General features: G+C 43.1%; 1 protein-coding gene across 18 annotated transcripts in view; it reads right to left on the minus strand.

Moving 5' to 3' along the window:
- LOC118504855 (voltage-dependent calcium channel type A subunit alpha-1-like) overlaps positions 1 to 15,556 on the minus strand; it is an 83,792-nt gene that overhangs the window by 53,183 nt on the left and 15,053 nt on the right. For all 18 annotated transcript variants that reach the window (XR_004905354.1, XM_036039890.1, XM_036039875.1 and 15 more), the window contains exon 2: positions 651 to 730. The gene's annotated coding sequence lies outside the window, so the exon portion shown is untranslated. The remainder of the gene's footprint in view (positions 1 to 650; positions 731 to 15,556) is intronic.

The raw sequence follows: 15,556 nt of genomic DNA on the forward strand, positions 1-15,556 counted from the left end.
AGCCAGCAGGCAGCCGCCAAAAAATATTAAATATTCAGATATCAGCTATCAGAACCGTATGACACATTGTGAAAAAAGGGCGGAAAATAGGAAAAAGACATAACTGTCAATTAAAAGCGCACAAAAGTTCGTCAAAGAATCCTCGCTTTCCGAAGGGTTGCTGTTGTTGTTTTGCGGAAATAGTAGCTTCCGTTTCTGTTTGATGTCACACTGCGTTGCGTATCACCCTTGGCTGGCTCGCTCATGGGCTCGCTTGCGAATATGTTGCCTGTTGTTTTTATCCCTTTTTGCGGACGGTCGAGGTTTTATTTTCACTAGCTGAAAAACACTTTCCCACACCCACAAGTGTCCTTTAATCTACTCGATGTATAATTTAACAAGCAACACGGTCAGCATACCAAATGGCGATAAAAGAAAGGAAATTCACCAACCACCGATTGTAGGAATTCAATTGTCTACGGTCAGGGGAGTTAAAATAAACGAGCTCTGGGACAGCTCGACTATCGGCAAACAGCTGACAGGACGATCGAGCGCATGGGCACACTTTTAGGACAGTCGCGCCAAAGGACCCGCCTCCCATCCGATTCCGGGAGATGGGGCTAACACAGGGGAGGATTGTTGCAGATGGGACTAGGTTTTGCGGTACTCACCTTTAGCTAGTGCCGTGCGTGCTTCGTAAGTTGCTCAAACAGTGTCAACTGATCCCTTGGTAGTCGAACATAATTTCACTCTGAAAAAGGAAAACGTCACGTAACGGAGATTAATGTACGGTTCGGAAACGAAGCGATAGCAAACGATAGCTGGGATGCCAAAATGGGATGGGAATAACATTGGTGCTGAAAATAACAATTTTTCCCATCATTTTAATGTACAGAATTATCGTTAACATAGCTTCAATACTGAGCGGAAACTCCTCGCCGTGAATTTTTATTTTTGATGCGCTGTTGCTCCCTGTGTGGTGCAGCGTATCTTTAATTGTTCGCGATTTATACACCCAGACAGCAATTGTGTGCCATTCTGTGCCTGTTCACATCCACCCACCATTAAAACTGTCTGCTGCAAGCCAGCGCGACGAAACGCATCCAGACGGAAATAACACCGCATCTCACTTGTGCTCGGTTGCTACCTGTGCTCCAGGTTTTGTGTAGAATATAACAGGCTTGCTTTCCTCATTTGCAAAAGAAGAGTGTGGGCAAGGAGTCTTAGCTTATTTTTTCTTCGTAATTTTGATTCTTCTCTCAACATTCCATTCGTCATGCCCCAGGAGCTTACATAAATTGATACCTGGTTGAGGGTAAAGATGGTTGAACATCAATTAGAGTTTCCACTGAAGAAGCTTTTCAGACCATGATTGATATCATTAGACATACATTAAGCATCCCTGAAAGCCCTGTTGTACTAAAGATGTTCTAAAACGGTTGTGCCAGCGATTGAATGTTTAATATGAAATACATTTTGTTCAAAAATTAAAATGTATTTTTTATGTTAAAAAGAACGGCCGGATATCTTCTCTCCTAACATGGGCAACGATGTTAGATACGTTAGATTAATTTAAAAAAAGGACCGCTGTTATGTGAAAAAAGTTAAAAATGTCTAACAGATTTGCTGAAATAAGCATGATTCGACAGGGGATCGCGAAAAATAAGAAAAAATCCAAAGGTAAATGGGTAAGAATCAAGAAGAAATCACAAGCAATGAGAGACAATCGAGAGACGAATGAGAGAGAATAGAATGAAAATGACAGAAAGCCGGGAGAGAAATGAGAGAGGAACGATAGAGAATCGAGTGATAATAGGGGGCAGATTGAGGAAGAAATGACAGAGAAAATCGAGAGGAAATTGAGAAAAATGAGAGTCAGTCGAGAGAGAAATGAGAATTGAATAAACGAAAATCGAACGTACAATGACAGAAAATCGAGAGAGAATCCTGTAAGAAATTAGACTACATTGAAAGAGAAATGAGAGGTAAATGAGAGTGAAATGAAAAAATATTGAATAAGAGAGCGAAAACCAAGAGAGAATCGAGGGCGATATGAGCGAAAATTAAGAGAAAAATAATAGAGAAAATTTCTCATTCCTCTCTCTCTTATCTCGTTTATTTCTCTCTCATTTCTCTTTCGATTCGCTCTGGTTTCATTCTCGATTCTCTCTTATTTTTCCTTCGATTCGTTTTCGATTATCAGCCATTTTTCTCTCGATTATACCTCAATCTGCTCTCATTTCTCTCTCATTTCTCCCTTGACTCTCTCTAATTTTTCTCTCAATTCTCTCTCATTTCTCTCTCGATGCCTTCTTATTTCTCGCTATTCCCTCTCGACTTTGTCTTATTTATCTCTAGATTCTCTCTACATTATTCCTCATTTCTGTTTCAATATATTTTCATTCCTCCCCCGATTCTTTCTCATCGTTATCCACACGGCAAAGTGAAATTTAGTGAAAACATTCAAGCGCTTTCCAATGACTGTAGATTAAATTCGTGGAATTTATTTACCATGTAGTTACGAACAAAGAAAAAGATTATTCATTCAAAAATAATAAAAAAAGTTTAAACAAAAGAAAATTACCAAGAAAAAAAAACAATTATGTATCTTATCCAATGAGCAAACCTATAAAAAAACTAAATATACTCAATAATATCTTGTAGGACTTCTACTCATTCCTAGATGGCGCTAAACAAACCACGTAGGTTCAAGTAGCCTGTTCAGAATTGCTCATAACATCTTGTGGAAACAAGTCATTATGTCACAAAAATCGGAGCATTTATTTCAATACATTCGATTGTTTTCCAACGAATCATTACTTCCACATTAAACATTCTTTTTGTCTAATAACGCTTACCACAAAGTTTCACAGCTGAAGTGAGCAGATACGATTGAGTTATTACCAATTCCGGCCGATGCCTTTCGTTGCTCGCACGGTGCACTGTGTGCATGTTTAGTGCAACAGTATAACAAGGTACAAATATATCGCTGTTGTACAACAATAGCATGAACAGACACTCCGTAACGACGCACTCCCAGTGTCATGTATCGAGTTGTGTGTGTGCAGCGGTGTGCAAAGCCTTCCCGAGGGAAGGTGTTTCCAGCTAAGCGGTAACCAGTTGCCAGGCAATACCAGCATCAGCTACGTGTTGCAGCTGAAATTATTGCTCTCGGATGCACATGTACCGAGTCTGAGCGGAATCCTCGCACCCGGACTGGTTGGACTTTGGCAAACCCCATGGCACAAACCTCCCTTTTCCGGGAGAGCGAAATTAAGTGGACGAAAGGTGTAGAGGATCGGTGTGGCGAACTTTATTACGGTGTAATTGAAATGTTATAGACGAAACACCAAACCCGGGCAGCAAATTACAGCCAACGTCCACGCAGGATAGACGCATCACCTGCAACAGGCAGCCCGGGCAATGCACTCGCTCGGTGGGATTTTCAAAAGGGCACTGAAGCACACACACACACACACACACTGGTGGTGGTTAGTGGTTTCAGAGGGTTTGTTGCTGCAGCCGGGCAGCAAAAGTGCAATGTCCTTGAAAATTACGTGCAGGAAGGAGCTAGCTAGTGGGGTCAGCACATTTAGCATTTGCTCGTTGGTTGTCTAAGAGCGGTTCAAACATTGAAACAACCACAGTGCAAAATCCGGCTAATTTGTCGATACTGACTGCGGTGGCACAATCGTTGATGTGGAAGTGGATTTGCGTTTAACCACAGTGCCACTAGCTGGGTGCGAATGATAATAAAAGCCTACTTTTGTGGAAGCTTTACACGTTTAAACGTACACTATTTTCAAATTGTATTTTATTCATTTTTGTCTTTAATATTATAGAATTTTAAATGTGTCTTTCCTTGATAACGCACTCAAAAACCAAGCCGTTCCATTCCTGATCGCTACCCCTCATTCATCATTTGCAAAATCAATTAGGAAAGAATTAAAAGCATACGCCACAGCGCACACTTTATCTTAGCGAACACGAAATCGATTGACCACTTCCGTTCGTTTATTTTTCCCAAGCTCCTACGATCTTTCGAACTCTTTTCTCTCCTACGGCGTGAAAACAGAAAGCAAAAAGGGTCCGATTTAAGTCCATCCCTTGCCCGGCACCGCATCCAACGCCTCGGAGGAAGTGAACAAAGTGATACACAATAAACGCGCCAGAATACTGATCAACCGAACCGAACCGGTCGAAGCGCACCCGGGTTCTGTTGTCGTACCGAAAATGATGCTGCGCTGCAAGATAATATAAAGTTCATCAAGGCAGCACGAAGATTGGCGGTAGAATCGTTGTGCCTTCCGGGCACGTATACCCATCAGATCGGGTTTCGTGCTAGGTTTCTAAGCTTGGCGATTAATTTCCGTGCACAGTAGCACATAAAAGGTGATACTGACAGGGTTAGAATAGAACTGTACGGTAGAATAGAATCGTTACTCTTGACCGAAAAAAAAGGGTTTTTGCACAATTTTGCCAAATAATTAACGGAAAAGTATGAAAAACTATGTTTGTTTAACATGCATCTAAGAATCGCAGCTATTAGGAGAAGTTAACGCCTGAAAGTAGGCAATTTGTTTTTCTATTGGCTTGTGCAGGACGTTAACATGGAAAGCCCTATACTTCAACACAACGGCAAAAGATTTGTTTGACTAATTGCATAACTTTAGGCGTCATCAATTGCGAGCCTCAATGGAGGAAGCTTTTCTGATATGAAAAGTGTTCGTTTTGATGGACTGATTAAATTCAACCTAAATGCACATTTAACCAAAAAGTGGTACGCGAATCAAAATACAACCACAGTAAAGCTCCACAAACACCGTATAAATTATTTAGATTCCCCAAAAAAAAAAACACCACAACCAACTCCTGTGCTCATGCAGGCCTGTATCAGTCGAAACCGACGCTAACTGGCAATGGCACACATGGCGCGGTCTGGGGAATCGTTATCCAAAAACAGCCCGGAGACAGGGCCCGCGCCAGTAATGGTGAGTAATGATATAAATTACTGTTTACCGCATGCAAACAACATTATTATTATTTTCCTCTCCGGATTGATTTAAACATGTCATCAAGAACGATTGATGACGTTTCATCCTGCTGCTGCCGGCGTGCGAGTGGAACGAATCGCTCGGAGGCGTTCCGGGCGCATACATCCCACAGCGTAGTTCGTGTGGCGGGACTAGAGTCTGTCGAAGGACATGATTGGACGAAACGGTATAATGTATTCAACCCATTGATAGTCCGATGGCATGAGGCATCGATCGCAGCTGTTCGTTAGTGAGATGTCTAGAGAGGAGGATATGACAGAATGAAGTCACTTTACACCATTTGTTATTGTTATGTGCTGGTCGGTAATGGGAATCGTTCAATTTTAGTTATTTTAGAGCCATACAAATTGAAGCTGATTAACTTCTTCTGTACAACAACTTTAAAGCGTTTGTTGCTAATTTATGAATAAACAACGAATCTTATCTAATTATTTGTACATTGACTACCTGTTGAATCGACCTGTCAAATTCAATATGACAAACAAATTGCATACTTTTAGGCGTAAATATTCTGTAAGGCTCGAAAAATAAGTAAATAGGCATAAACTGTTATCTCCTTTCACTAAACGTGGTCTAGAAATAGATGAATTTCATTTAAATCCTTCTTCCTCCATCATTCCAGCACGCATCAACGAAGTTCGCGGCCACAACTAAAGTCTTTCCGAATTCCAAGAAATCACACCACACTAAAGGCCCGAAACGGACAACACACAAGAAAACATAAATTATGCCAATCTAGCTGGGAGCCGCAGCTTCCCGCATTTCCATTCGAAAGATCGTCTACGGCAACACGGACACGCTTCCACTTCCGGTAGGAAGCTAAACATAGCGAAGAAATAGTTTTCCACTCCGCTACACATCTTCTATCCCGGTGAATGGGGAGAGGGCCACACACACACACAAAAACTGGAACACAGGCGACACACTCGCCGGAATCCGGACGGTGTGATGGATTTTAATTAGTGTGCGTATATAGTGTATAATGCGTCAAGGATCTTAAGACGGTCCCCGTTCGTTCCCGCACTCAATTAGGATTCGTTCCGTCTCGGTGGCAATGATCCCCCACCACCACCACCAACTTCTTTTCCTTCAAACCCAGGCTAGAAGGATAGGGGGATGTTACGGAAGTGATAAGTCATTCCGGTTGAGCAAACTAGAATTCATCGTGTTTGGTAGACGAATTCAAATCGACCATCCCTGGTCGAGTGGAAGGCTCGAGTCACAAGATTCAAGTGTTAATAGCATTTACCAAAAACTTTCGACCTAATGTCATCCTCGTTAGCCTCCCGGCAAGCGGTATCGCAACCATCGGAACTAATTACACACATGACAGATCGAATGAAACTGTGAAGCTGTGGTTGGAAACGAGTTGGAATTTAATTTAGCTTTTTGGCAAACCCGAAATAGTAACATGGTCACTGGCACGGGGCTTTTAGTCGAAATTACTTACACGATTGAAAAATTGAAATTCTATTCAGTGCAAGACGCCCTAATGGAAAGCGTCCACCAGTCCCGAAGAGTTCGAGGTAATTATGTTAACTTCACCGTGCCCATCATCCGTACCCATTGCCACGTACGTATAAGCGAACCCCTTTGGCTGCAGCTCCAAAAAAAAACGCCAACTGAATGGGTAAATGCATTTATATTACCATAATCCGATGATCTGTTCACCGGACGGCCAAGCTGCTCCGAATGCTTTTCCAAGGAAATCATCAAATGGCTCTCCGTGCCATGGGCGATTCCGACTGGGCGCTGGTCGTGTTACGTTCGTGTGTAAAATGCCACCCGTCCACACACACACACTCACATGCACATGGACTGGCAACGGTATTGTGACCGCTTTCTGAGTCGCAGATAAAATGGATGGCTTTGGTGAGTGACGGCTTTGCCGATTCCAGGTGTCCAATATGGGGGACGTAAAATTGAAATGCAGTCACGTCACGTCCGGTACCGAGATCGTCGTGCTCCGGGTGTCCAAATGAAGCAATGGATGTGTATTGGATTTATCATGCGTGCACACACAAACACACACACCTTCTCCGTAGGAGAAACCCTTGCTTTTCGGGGGCTGCATTAGTTTTCATTCCCGTAACTGTCATTTATTGAATGGATGGAAAAGCTTTTAGGACTTGTTCCGATATTTCATCTTGTTGCTCTTTTCTTTTCCTACAGTACAATTGCCAACCCACTTTTTTCGCCTCAGTCGCACAATGGGTAAAAAATTTGATTAATAACCTTAACATTAACTATGTTTCTTGAAAAAATCATGAGGTACTGGGCGCCTCCATCGTTTGCAGATTCTTATTTTAAACATTTTGAGCTTTTATTTATTTATTTTTATTCGTTCGGAACGGCCCAGCCGTAAAGGTAAAACTGAAAACATTTTCCACTGCAAGATACAAAAGGTGCAATAAAAACTGTAAAGAAATTGTACACCGATATTTGGTTCTCTGCTGCCCACTGTGACGGTCCAGGCAGGTGTGAAGCACTGATAGCCTGAGCTCGCCCTGCAACAGGATTAAACGGTTGAATCGAACCTCCAATCGAAAATGGAAAGTATTTCCACTATTTCCTGTTGCTTCCTGGATTTTTCCTTCAGCTGCATCCTTGCATCCACGCTGATAAAGTTCTAAATCCTTTACACAAACCCATCGCTACCCGGCGAAGCCACCGTACACTGGGTGCGTCCCAGCATCGCCACTAGCCTTCGTACGAGCGAATCGGATTGTTTACTTGGCCGCATCGAAATGGGTTTAATTAGTGTAACTTTTGCATTAGCATGCCAGCGTCTGAGTGGAAGATGCGGCTACCAGAGGCCAGTGTTGTGGACTGCTGAAAAAAAAATCGACCAGCAGATCATGTCAATTGCATTCCAAGTTTCCAATTAGCTTTGCACAACAGCTGCTTAATGTGCTCTATTATGCTTTTCACTCTTATGGATGAAGTTGAGGGTGCGATTAAACGTGCGGAAGCAAGCAACTACACATTTTGCCCTTCCCGCTTTACAACACACATTTGATTTTATCGTGGCTTCCTGCTAACAAACAAAACAATTTAAGCGGGAAAGCTTCAATACCTTTCCCGCAACGTACCTGTAGACCACTGTGAACCGTTGTTCGTTTCTTTGTAGAATCAAACGGAAGGAAGATGGCAACCAGGAAAAGGCTTCAGGATGAACGAGCACCAGTGGAAACTTTTCATATTAAACTTATTCAATTTCGGCTATCAAAATCTAGCCCAAAACCCGATCTTTGATTCTGGATAGCAAACCCCGGAACCCGTAACGCTCAAGTTGCTCAAGTTTTAGCAACCGCTTGCCCTTAGAACACGCTAAGCACGCGAGGATAAAAAGGGGTTGAAAACGGGGTTTACCAAATCGATGTGCGCTCGAAAAGCCCATCGAAAAGCCACCGCTGTATTGGAATACTTTTACGTCGCAATTGAATTGTTTTGTGTTGCCTTTGGCTTGTGTCGGGATGTTTTCCTAAGCTTTTCGGGAAGAATCAATAATGATTGGCAGTAAGTGAGTGAATCGTTTGGCTGGAAGATAAAACAAAAGCAAAGCGCCGCACTTCCTTGTTCGGATTATTCAAATTTCATTTCACTGTTGATTACCCACCGGAATGTGTCATCATAAAATTGCTCCCAAAATGGTTTTCTCACTGCACGGAACGGACCGTACGTTGTAACATGAGCAATCACACGCTTTTCTGGGTTCAAAAATAAAATTTCGAAACACTGCTGCAAGACACGTTTAATTAAAGCGTTCCTCATGTCACCAAACAGAAGGACAATTTTATGTTGAAGCATCCGCATTTAAAGGGAAGGTAAAATGGGTAGAAAAAAAGGCAAGTAAACCAATAGCAGAGATCAAATGATTTTCCCGCCAGCTGACCATTTTCGCTCGCCCTTACGTTACGTGTGCTGGTGTGTGTGCTCGCTGCACGATACTAAAGCGATTACATTTTCGCACCTCTCACCATTGCGACAAAACGACAACACTGGCTCTGCACGAATCAATTCCTGAAAATGTGCTTGCAGTCCGGTTCACCGTTTTCCCCCTCGTATGAAACGGGAAAAGAAAACGAGCAAAAAAAAGACAAACCAAACATGGCGGAAGTCTATTTGTATGTGTGTGTGGGTGCAATTTGTTTCGCAAAATAGACGCCCGCTGAGTGATAGCCTGATGAGCTCAGCGCGTTTCTGCTCCCTTTTTTCTTCGTTTCTTTTTTTTGCGGAAGAGGGGAGTATTTTCTTGCAAAAGACTAAACAACATTCACCCAACTAAAAATACTCCCACGCACACAAATTCAGAGTTTGCATACGGCAGCAGTGGCAGCAACAGTGAACAGCTTTAACTTGTCGAACGAATAAGTGGGTCTTTTGGAGCTTGGATTGGTAGAACATGTTTAGTCCCAAGAAAACATCGGAAAGAAAATTTAAATTATGTTCAGAGAAATGGTGGACTGACAGATTACTTATTTAGATTTCCGATAGATGGCGCTAGTAAATACAGATTTCTCAGTACTAATCAGGAGAATAATATTGTGTGTGTTTTTAGTTTGATTCATTTGCCCTCATTGTTCTCATTTCAGTAGAAGTTTCTTAAAAACGCGCCTTGGCGAATTTCAAAAAAACTAGCATAATTAGGGAGGGCGAACCGGATGCAGAGATGATAGCGGTGCCGGATATCGCACGGCGGGACCGGGGATAAAATCCTATCTGGATCGCCTCCCCGTACGCAGGGCTGACTATCAAACTAGAGGGTAAAACCATATGGACCAACGGAGAGCCAGCATTGTCAGGTTAAAACCTCTTGAGGTTGTAGAGCAATGTAGGTCTAGTAGTCTAGTCAAGTCTAGACCATTCAATGAATAGCTTTATCGAACGAGTCATCAAACTAAGAGGAAGAAGATGTCTAACGCGACTAATTTAAAATTGAAAATAATCTCAGGCTTGATGTTTTCCCTAAATCGTTTTTTTATATCTATTGCATACCTTAAGGCGCAATTACTAAAAGAAGAGTAGATAAAGCAGCGCCATCTGGAGGAATTGATGTCTAACGAATTACTCATAGCAAAAAAAATCAACATTTCTTATTTCACTACAAAATATGCTACAATCCATGATAAATGAACCATGTCAAAATTTCTATTGAATTAAATTATTCTTCCCTAGCACTGGTATAGCATATGGGTTCGCCATTTCATCGCTTTCACTTTGTCAAAAACTTCATTTAAATAATAGCTCATCGCTTCTTAAACGTCTTCAGAGTACGGCAGTACACCAAAGAGGAGTCACACTCTTCCCCCCCAAAAAAAAAACTCCACTCTCCTGCTCATTCATAGCGCCTTTACGCGTGGATGCCCATTTCGCCCCCGGTGAATTGTTATCTATCATTTATCAAAAACTGTCCTCCCGCAAGCTAACCGGTAGTCGGCTACCAGTGGCAGAAATCGTGAACAGCGCCCATAAGTGAACGAATAAATCAAGGCTTCTTAATTTTCAACACCCAGCTGCCACGTGGTGCAGCTTTCCACCGTGGACCCGTCTTTAGGTACAATTTTGGCCGTTCGTCGAGCAACCAGATCGCCGTCGTCGGGCTGGGTGGAAAATTTAGGGCACTCCATTTTATCGTGCCCACGTCGGCCCAGTAGGAGGGAAAGAGAGCAACTGGCACTACCCTACCTTGTGCCAGTCTCTGTGGTGAAGGTCCCGTTAGCGCTGGAACGCGAACAGGTGGTTCATTTGCCACCCACTGAGCTGGAAAAGTGCTGCGGATTATGATGACAAATAAATATTATATGGGACCTGAACTGAAACTTCGACTCGGACGATCGGGTGTCCCGAGAGCCGGGACGGGCGGGTGTTTCATCGGGTATCAGCATTTTGTCGCCATTAGCCTTCGTTATCGCTTTCAAAAATGTTTCTTCTCGCCGTTGGCGTTCTTCACCTATCTCTTCGAGCGCCCTGATACCCCTTTTGGCGTACCCTACCCTACGAGAATAGGATAACAGTTAGGGGCGGGAGCAACAAAAAAAGAAACCCCATCTCGAATCCCATCATAAAGCCATCCCCTTGTCATATTGACGGGGTAAATGTGATTTTCGTGTTTCGTCACCTTCACCGCTAAGCTCCTGGCTGGCAAGCGTCGGGGCTTATCGCGTCAAACCTCAAATCAATTCCTGTCCCGGGGATATCGCTGGAAACCTCCCACTCGCACTGCTCTGCCATACGCCGAACCGATTATCTTTTGATAAATTAACCTCACTGGCACAGTACGGATGACATCTTTTGACAAATCATTCAACCGGTCGGGAACGACGGCACAGGTTAAAAAAGGAAGTCAGGCAAAAAGTTTGGCAGAACTTTTTAATAGCAATCTCGTTTCGAAAGTTTTCTTAATTTGTTGACTCGTCCAACGTTCGCGGCAGGTTGTTTATCTGGCTGGAAAGTGCTCACAAGCTCTCTCCCGCTCTTTCTTTCGCTCTCTCACTTTACAAACAAATTGGAGCTTTACGCCGTGATCCTTTCACCAGCTGAAACTGGTTTATTAAAAATATTGATTTTCCATTTGCCTGTTCGCCAAGTAGTCTGATGCAGTTGGTTCGCTGAATCGAACGGTAGTGAGAGGTTGGAGAGCACAAACGAATCGAGCTGCCACTGTCGCTACTGAATTGTGATTGCAGCCCGAGTGCTTTATGCTCATTTGCCGTCCTCGATCATATACTAAGCAGGCCGTCGGTTTGACAGATGGGACACCTTGCGGGCGAAACGATGATAACGATAACGATAGTTTAATTACGTAGCCACCGGTTGAGGGTGAGCGTAACTTAATTTTCCTCCTTTTTTTTCAGCTCCTTTTCACATTCCGCAACACTAATGCGTAAGCGAGGTCATGAAATTACTCCCGAGCTGGAATTCATTTCCCATAACCTCACAAATCACCGCGCGAACAGTGTTATTGCGTTTCTCTGCGTTCTACAAATTAGCATTCCGCTGACTTTTTTCTTCCATTTTAATTGCCTTTTTAACGAAACTAAAACACTAAACTATGTCCCCAACCCCGCAACACCAGCCTCATCATGTGCACCGCGGCCAAATGTGGCATGCAAAATGGCTGCAAATTATTTCAGCTCGATGCCACATGCAATCACTTAACCATCGCTTATCGTACGCCGGTTCGTTATCTGACGTTTTCTACCCGCCGAAGCGACCGAAGGTGAAATGTTAATCGCGATTGCTCGTGACAGTTGCACATATTTTATGTTGGCCCCTACATACAGCAACATGCATCGTGGCAATGCATGGCTGCTGATCATAACCGACGCAGCGCGATAAAATCACACCGTACACTGGTGTCGCTTGTTGACAAGAAGTTTGCGATAATGCAGTTCGGGTCAGACGATTAAAACGTACCTGCGGCTGAGAGGTTTTTTTTTTAACCTAACGAGAATTATCTGTCAAGCACCACATGCTGCTCGGCTGTTCGGTTGGCTGAACAACAAATGTTATTAAACATTATTTCGCTAAGTGAATGACACAAAGGCAGTGGAGCTGTCCAGTGGAATTATTTAAATGAAAAACTTATCTCGAAAAAAGCTGAAAGTAATGAGGATTCTTCATCGAAAAAATGTTGGTTTTTGGAAAGAAAAGAAAGAAGTATGGCATTCCTAACGTCATAATAAAAGCTCCAAGATGAGTTCTACCTTAGAAGGATTACAGACGCTTGACCAGTTCCCACAGAAATTTATGAGCTAGTTTTACGTTCCTAAAGCTTAAGTGTCTGGTTCTGGAATCAGAGAGCCAGATGGCTGCCGAATAATGGTTTTTTATCATAGAAATTTAATAACGATCAAATTTAAAAACCATGCGGGACTATTTTGCCCCTTAAGGTATGCAATTGTGAAACATTTTTAATATTGATCTATTACATAGCAAATTATAAGCAAATGGGGTGGTCCGGTGGCCGAGACGATAACGGCACCGATCTTCACACGGCAGGGCCGGGGTTCAAATCCCATCCAGACCGCCTCCCCGTACGTAGAGCTGACCACTTTACTATGGGTAAAATTAAGTCACAGAAAGCCAAAAATGGCAGGCCGTGACCTCTCGAGGTGGTAGTGCCAAGGAAGAAGAAGAAGAAGAAGACTTAGCAAATGAGGACCCCCACTAAACCTTTCATGAGCCAATTTAAAACATTTGATCAAAAAGTGTCTCCTCTTCTTGCTCTAGCATCTTACACAATGAAGGATTTCGTGTCAAAAATCATCTGGAGCAATTTCAGTTGGAAAATCTCACTATATAAAGATGCTTGATAAAAATAATTTTGGTTATGGTAGACATAATTTAAATTCTTTTTCCACCAAAGTAATGGTGGCGGAATATTAACTCTTAACCCCTTTTTGGGGAAGGGTCGTTCCTTCCCAACGTTAACTACCCGAAGTAAATAACAATTGCATACATTCAGGCTCGTCAGTCTGATCAACCTGGAAGACAAGTGAAATCCAATCCAATGAAGAAGAATTGTTTGTTTAATGCTACATTTTAATTAAAACTAATTAGATGATGAACCTAGCATGTGCTACGTGAGTGTAAACATGGAAAGGAAAATAACACATAACGGGTGCAAAAGCTCAACCCCACATGTCACACTGTCTTAAAACCATCGTACCGATATGCAAATAGATTCGTAATTTATGTTCCTTTCACAGCTCTTTTCGATTTAGAGACAGGATTGCAATGGTCTGAAATGATCGTAACGGTAAGACAAACTGTAAGGCATCAATCGAGAGCAAAAGCCCTCCTCTCAAACTCAATCCTAATGCTGAAATGCAAATCAAACAAACGCTTCCACACGTTCCAAGACGGAAATTCAAATGAAAGCATATGATTTCATGATTCGTGAAAATGCACAGAAGAGTGTTTTGAATTCGGCCGTATAAAATCCCTAGCTCGTGTGTTATGCCAACGCTGCAAAGAAAGCACACCAACCGATTGTGTTTATGGTTGAGCATTTTTCAAACATCTCTCCACTCGCTCACATACACCACAAGCACACCCGTGAGTGCCGTGCAATAATAATGGAATTGAACAAAAAAAAACCCCACGTTGATTTTATCGCAATAAGCCTGCTTGGAAAATGCGCACCTCGCACCGAGCAATGTATCGATGGGAAATGAATGAAATTGTGATGCGTAAAATCGGTACCACGGTTGCCGACGTTCACGCGAACCAGCATGGAAATCAAAATAATAGAAAAGTAATTCAATTATCGATGGCCGATAGTGTTTTCTCCTCGTGCGCGCCGGCACAAAGGTAGAACCATCAAACAAATCGCTTGGTCATGGTTGATTTTAAAGGATGGCCGTGCCTTTCCGATCCCGTAGCGTTGGGCAGGGGAAAATTTAAAGTTTTTCCCCAGACAGACATGTTGTGAGCTACGGGCAGGGTTTTCGTGCAGTGTTCTTCACCTTTGGCAGCTCAAAATAACGCACAGCAGATGGCCGCAAGCCGCAACGCAACGTGAACAACCAGCGAAGCGAGCCTGGACCCCGATAGAGAGACAACGTTAAATTAAATTTCCAACTTATTTAATATCATTAAACTGTGTAGATGGCGTGTGGCCACAATTGCGTTTTTTTTTTTTGTTGTTGTTTGCATCGGAAAAGCAAACCTCCTTTGGCGCAGCACCAGCAATCCATCAAACGTGGCTGCCGTGCAAATGGTTGGTTGGTTATGAGTTGGTCTCCCATCGCTAGGTGTGTGGTGTGCATCTACGCATTCGCGGTTGTGACTCGAAATGCTATTTTGTACCTGAGTATGGCCCCTTTCTGCTCAGTCAAAGTCAGTTGATTCACCACCAACAATTATGATGGCAAACTATCGACAAAACCACATCCTCGCAACAAAGCCCGCTCATCAACGGTCATCAAATACACGATGGTAATTATTAGCTTTCTACTGCACGTACAATTTGTTTTAAATGTTGCTCGATCAAGGGAACAAAATCGGGTGGTCCAAAACCACCCCAAATCCCATGCCCAATTTGATGCCTGCCATTAGGCATTAGGCAACTCGCCGCATCCACTTGGCTTGGACCGCTTAATGTTCATCACACTCGCCAACATGGAAGAAGCGAAAACCCAAAGCCCATTATTACATTCGGGCGAAAAACACACTGTGTTATCCTTAAATTGGGTTCACTTCATCATTATCAATGAGGGCCGGCTTCTTTCCAACTCTCACCACCGTGCCCCTGCCGAGGGATTAAAAAGCGGATAAACTTTTCTCATTTCATAAACACGGCGACACGACCGGTGGTGGTGTGACCAGCGACCGTCCGTGACCGACCCGAGGAACGGTCTCGATGATGATGCCGAGCAGTGGGATTTGCTTAATTACAATTTTATTACATTTTCCGTTTCCATTTATTGCCGCTCCAACGCTCCAAACCCCACCACCAACTCCACCCACCATCAGCAGCTAAGGGCTAACTGGCTAGTTGCATGCACGGCAGCAGC

The sequence above is a fragment of the Anopheles stephensi genome, chromosome 2 (assembly GCF_013141755.1).
Source record: "Anopheles stephensi strain Indian chromosome 2, UCI_ANSTEP_V1.0, whole genome shotgun sequence".
NCBI lineage: Eukaryota > Metazoa > Arthropoda > Insecta > Diptera > Culicidae > Anopheles > Anopheles stephensi.